The 6000-nt window shown below is 39.4% G+C and overlaps 1 long non-coding RNA gene across 2 annotated transcripts in view; it reads right to left on the bottom strand.

Annotated features, from left to right (window-relative positions):
• Window positions 1-1054: 1054 nt before the first annotated feature.
• The window catches only part of LOC123937094, a 38281-nt gene continuing 33335 nt past the window's right edge, over window positions 1055-6000 (bottom strand). Inside the window, exons 3-5 of one of the 2 annotated variants that reach the window (XR_006817410.1) lie at window positions 3890-3944; window positions 1877-1924; window positions 1055-1311 (exon numbers count right to left, since the gene is read on the bottom strand). This is a non-coding gene — a long non-coding RNA (uncharacterized LOC123937094). The remainder of the gene's footprint in view (window positions 1312-1876; window positions 1925-3889; window positions 3945-6000) is intronic. The other variant, XR_006817411.1, reaches the window with a different exon arrangement.

Below are 6000 nucleotides of genomic sequence, written 5' to 3'. Positions count from 1 at the left end.
GTGTCCCTTAGTGGCTGGATAACATGGAGAACTTGTTTTTTTTTTTTTTTTTTTTTTAATTTGACAGAGAGAAATCACAAGCAGGCAGAGAGGCAGGCAGAGAGAGAGGAGGAAGCAGGCTCCCTGCGGGAGCTCGATGCGGGAGCACCGATGCGGTGCTCAATCCCAGGACCCTGAGATCATGACTTGAGCCGAAGGCAGAGGCTTTAACCCACTGAGCCACCCAGGCACCCCAGAGAACTTGTTTTTGTTTTTCTGTAAAGGAATGATGCTAAACTCTACTGACTGGATTTGGCTCCCCCAAACACTTGGATTTTAGTATCTGAAAATTGAAGCTAATTAGAAAAATAGAATTCCTACTTATTATAGCTTTCATCTGCTGCTATCCATTTAATATGATTATTCCCAGTGTTAATTTCAAGTTCTTAATATAGTTTCATGTCAGAGTTGGCTCACACAGCATCTCATCTCTCCCTTTTATGAATTCTACTGCAGATAAGTATTCCCTGGGCTACTCAGGCAAATTCCTGTAATCCTGGGCATGTGGTCCTTAAGTAACTAACCTCTTGCTGGAGAAAATACTACTCCTGGTCTTTGTCACATTTCTATACTCTACCAAGTCTAGGTTTGGGCAATTTCCAGTTTTCTTGTGTCTGGAGACTTCAGCTGCCTGTAAGACTTCTGATTTTTCTTGTTTTCCTCCCATGCCTGCTGGGGAGGTTCTCACAGTTTTAACTCTCTCTCTCTCGCTTGCTCTTGCTCTCTCTTTCCCCTCTCACCCTGGGAATTGAAGGTATGTGCTTTGCAGTCTCGGTAACGTTGGCTTTTAGTGAGACCACAGTACAAAATAATAAATGAGATTTTAAACAGTGTTTGAAGTGGGTGCGAGCCATGTTGTACGTTTCAAGACTGATATTTTTGCAGAAGCCATTGTGGAAGATGACGAAAGGCAAATGACTCACAGATGAGGGTGAAACAAAACCAATGAAACAAGGAAAATGAGCAGACACAGATTTTAGAATTTTTTTTTTTAATTCCTCATTAGGCTTGATACCACCATATTTGGTTACTGGTATGTTTTCACTCCCGTCTTCTGACCTTCTTAAAATAGGAAACAAAGAAGTTACTCCAAGGGACCAACATTTCAATTTCGATGTGAGGCACAGTTAGTTCATGGTAAGAGTCTAGTAGCCATCATACCTTCAGCCAATGCTCAGCTTCTTGGTACAGTGGGTGCTGCTGGGATCCCATTGCCTTACTCCTGGCAACATGACATTCATTTCCATAACACTACATAGTTCCATTTCTAACCTGGCATGTAATGATCATAAAATAAAATGAGTGAATAGGAGAACGACAATACATAACCCTGATAACCCACTAATGCCCGATTTACTAGCCCAGATGTGCATAACTATTATAAGCCAAAATGGTACCCAAGATGACAAAGATATGAACAGAGAATTTCATAATTTTAGGTTGAAAATACCCAGCTAAGTGAAAACTCTGAAAAACTGGGTAAAATTCTTTATAAAAACTAAAAGCACAATGAGTTATGTTTTATAAAACAGCACTGGGTGTGGTGCATAAGCAATGAATCTTAGAACACTGAAAAAAAATAAAATTAAAACAAACAAACAAACAGCAGCAGCAGCAACAACCTAACTTTAGGGAACTGAAGTTTTCATGGAGCCAAACTACCACCCCCCAGATACACTTGCTGACTGACGAAGAGAAAAATGCATCTTACTAGTGAGAAGAGCTGTGCTTGCCATCACATTAACTCAATGATCAAAGCTGATGTCCCCAACAGTGGGGCAACCAGACTTAATGCACGGCTGATGTCATGCACTATGAAGCAGGCACTCTCACTTACGGAATATTCTTCAAAATGTGTAACTGGAATCTCATCAAGACTTCAGATCTAAGGGATAGGCAGAAGATGGAAGAGCAAAAGAATCAAAAGTCCAGAATTGGGGCATTCGATAAGACAACTGACCTTTAAAAAGTCAACATAGGGGGCACCTGGGTGGCTCAGTGGGTTAAGCCTCTGCCTTCAGCTCAGGTCATGATCTTGGGGTCCTGGGATCCAGCAGCCCGCATCAGGCTCTCTCCTCAGCAGGGAACCTGCTTCCTGCCCACCCCCCACCCCGCCACTACCCACCTCTCTACCTACTTGTGATCTCTGTCTGTCAAATAAATAAAATCTTAAAAAAAAAAAAAGTCAACAAGACTGTGAAAAGGTATGTGTGTGCTATTCCAGTTAAAAAGACCAAAGACATAATAATTGTTGTATGTCCAATTTAAATATGGACCAGGTATTACATGATCCTAGGGAATTAATATTAATTTATTAAGTCAGATATATTAGAATTTGATTATGTAAAAAGATGTGCTCAGGGTGTTTAAAATAGTCCAACAACAGCAACAGAACATACAAAGCAAAGATGGCAAGATGATTATAACTATTGATTAAAGGTATTGGGTCGTGAGTACGCATTGTACTATTTTTTCTATTTCTCAGCATATTTGAACATTTTTATGATAAAAAGAAAAAACTTACTTTTATTAGTCTGAAAGTTGGACGTTTAAACTAGTTTCTGTCCATCTATGTGAACCAGATAAACTTGCCAATTTCACTAAAACAATTAAAGTAAATGAATATATAGATACTAATCATTTTTTAAAAATGTATTGTGTGGAACACTGGCTATGGTGCATAAACAATGAATCTTGGAAAACTGGAAAAATAAAATTAAATTAAAAAATAAAAAATAGATAAAAATTCAAAAAAAAATTAATAATACCTGCAGCCCTCACATGAAAAGTCATCTACTGGCAACAAAAAACAAAAAGACAATTATTTATTTATTTAAAGATTTTATTTATTTATTTGCCAGAGAGAAAGATCACAAGTAAACAGAGAGGCAGGCAGAGAGATGGAAGCAGGCTGCCCGCCGAGCAGAGAGCCCGATGCAGGACTCGATCCCAGGACCCTGAGATCATGACCTGAGCCGAAGGCAGAGGCTTAACCCACTGAGCCACCCAGGCACCCCACAAAAGGCAATAATTTAAACTAAACCACATCACTTTTCCTTTAGTTAACTTTATCTTATGAGGAAAAAAACAAAAACTTGAAAGGGCAACTGTCTGGTTTTTATGTAAGTTAAAAGCAGTGGAATTGATGACTTGTTGTTCTTGTTAATGAATGACTTTTAAGTAGATGGTTTAAAAGTGAAAACAAGCTGAGGGTTTCGGAGGGGAGGGGGTGGGGGTAGTAAGGAGGGCATGTGTTGCATGGAGCACTGGGTGTGATGCATAAACAATGAATTTTGGAACACTGAAAAAAATTAAATTAAATTAAATTTTTAAAAAAGTGAAAACAAGGGACGCCTGGGTGGCTCAGTTGGTTAAGCGGCTGCCTTCGGCTCAGGTCATGATCCTAGCGTCCTGGGATCGAGTCCCACATCGGGCTCCTTGCTCGGCAGGGAGCCTGCTTCACCCTCTGCCTCTGCCTGTGCTCTCTTTCTCTCTCTCTGACTAATAAATAAATAAAATCTAAAAAAAAAAAATTTTATCTAAAAAAAAAATGAAAACAAGTTTGCTCATCACAAAGCATCCATTGTAATCAATTTTTCAGTAAGAGTTACTTGAAGCATAGAGAGTACCTGTCAGTAAAAAGAGAGCCAGACTTCAGGAAATGCCCATAATTTAGAAATAACTGGAAACTCTGCCTGTTTGCATATTAACTAAATAATTTAGTCCTCATATATATTTTAATTATATATTTAATTATATATTTAACCGGCCTACTTTCCTATCTGAATGTATGTACAGAATATGCAAATTAAACAAAACATTCATATTTCCCTGCATACATTTGACTTACATTATCCTGATTGGGTAGTCAAATGGCCATTTATAACATTGCTGAAATCCATTCCCTGTAATAATAAGGTGATCAGAGATTGGCATAATGAAAACGGCACAGGATTGGTATTATAACACATACGTAGTAGCACACTTACGGGCATGTATACTAATACTACAGAAATAACTGTTGGACTCCGGGCAAGTGTTTTGGGGCTTTAATTTCCTTATTTAAATATGCAATGGTTAGAAGAGATTAAAGGCCCTTAACTTGGGTTGGAAGGATCCATGGATCCCCTGAATTAAAATATTTATGTATAGAAGCATTTTTGTGAGGAGACATAGGATAGGGTAGATTGGGTATATGAATTGCGGTACCTCTCGCCTAAAGGTATTTCCTATTTCCTGACCTTTGATCTGAAGTGGCCTTGTGACTTGCTCTGACCCAAAAGAATGAGACAAAAGGCTGGAAGCCTTGATCTTGCAGCTTCTGCTGTGTGTGGAGGGGGTCTCTCAGAATGCTGCCCTCACTATGTCCGCTCTTCCTAGGGAGACACGTGACTCAGCTGACAGCCAGCAACAGCCACCAAACATGTGACTAAGGCCATCTTGGGCCATCTAGCCCAAGCTAAGCTATACATGACCGAAGCCACCTAAGTGATCCCAGACAAAACCAGCGGGAGAACCACCCAGAGGGACACATGAAAACAGCTGAATTGTGAATGAGTTAATAGTAGTTATTTGGAGCCACTAAGTTTTGGAATAGTTTGTTTTACTATAATATCCAACTATTTCAAAAGTGTATTTAACTATTATCTAACTCTGAAGGTTTGCAAACTTCTGAATTCAAATTATTTAAAATTTTACCATGCCTTGTCTCTAGTCTCTTCATGAACTATGTCATAGGTAGGATTTTTTAAAATTTAAATTCAATTAGCCAACATATAGTACATCGTTAGTTTTTGAGATAGTGTTCAACGATTCATTAGTTGCGTATAACGCCCAGTGCTCATCACATCATGTGCCCTCCTTAATGCCTGTCACCCAGCTGCCCCACCCCTCCACCCACGTCTCCTTCTGCAACCCTCAGTTTATTTCCCAGAGTCAAGAGTCTGTCATTGTCTCCCTCTCTGATTTCTTCCCATTCAGTTTTATGGGTAGGATTTAACTTGGCAAGTCTTACATTCAAACTGCACTTAAAAGTAAATTCTAGGATTTTTGAACTGAAGAATCAACAGGACTTTGGGTCTATAATCCAAATAATTTTTCTACTTTCGTCTTGAAAAAATGAGTGGTTCAGTGGTTTAAGCCTCTGCCTTCGGCTCCGAAAATGATCCCAGGGTCCTGGGATGAAGCCCCACACGGGGCTCCCTGCTCCATGGGGAGCCTTCTTCTCCCTCTCCTGCTCCCCCTGCTTATGCACACGCTCTCTCTCTCCCTTTCTCTTTGTCAAATAAATAAATAAAACCTTTTTTAAAAATGTGGGACAGCGTTCAGTTACTTCTTTCATTTTCCATATGTTTTTTCCTTTTCTTTTTTTTCATTCTCCATATTTTTTAAAGATGAAAGCCATTTCATTTGAAAATTCTGATAATACTCTGGTCTGTTATTTCCAGCATTTGAATTTATTTAGGACAGCTAGCATTTGCTCCTAAGTGATCTTATTTCTCAATTCCTGCTTCCCAAACTTCGTTCTGCCCTTCCTCATCTAAAGAGTAAAATGGAGTCTGAGGGCGTAGCCACCTTATCTTTTCACCGTTGAAATAACCTCCACCTAACACCATCACAGCCCTGCGTGGATTCTACGCTTGCTTGCTTTTTTTCAAACAGCCCTCTTCATCATCTAGAATGTTATCCTCCTCCTGGATTTAATCTTTCTGACTTTTTCACATATTCCTGACAGAGTTTTTGCATCCATGCTTGTTTTTCTAGCTCATCTTTCACATGTTACATATACCATTTAAAAATATATCTGCTCTCAGCAGACGGCTTCCTGCATGAAGACACTAAATCTTTTTGGCTACCTCCTTCCTTTTTCTCTTCTCCTTCCCCCCGCCCCGCTGTCTAGGACCATTTACAGTAGTAGCATCCAAATTTTATTTTGAGGACTCTCCCCTGCTTCATTTTGGA

The sequence above is a fragment of the Meles meles genome, chromosome 2, assembly GCF_922984935.1.
Source record: "Meles meles chromosome 2, mMelMel3.1 paternal haplotype, whole genome shotgun sequence".
NCBI classification, from domain to species: domain Eukaryota; kingdom Metazoa; phylum Chordata; class Mammalia; order Carnivora; family Mustelidae; genus Meles; species Meles meles.
This window is presented reverse-complemented; position numbering and strand designations above follow the sequence as displayed.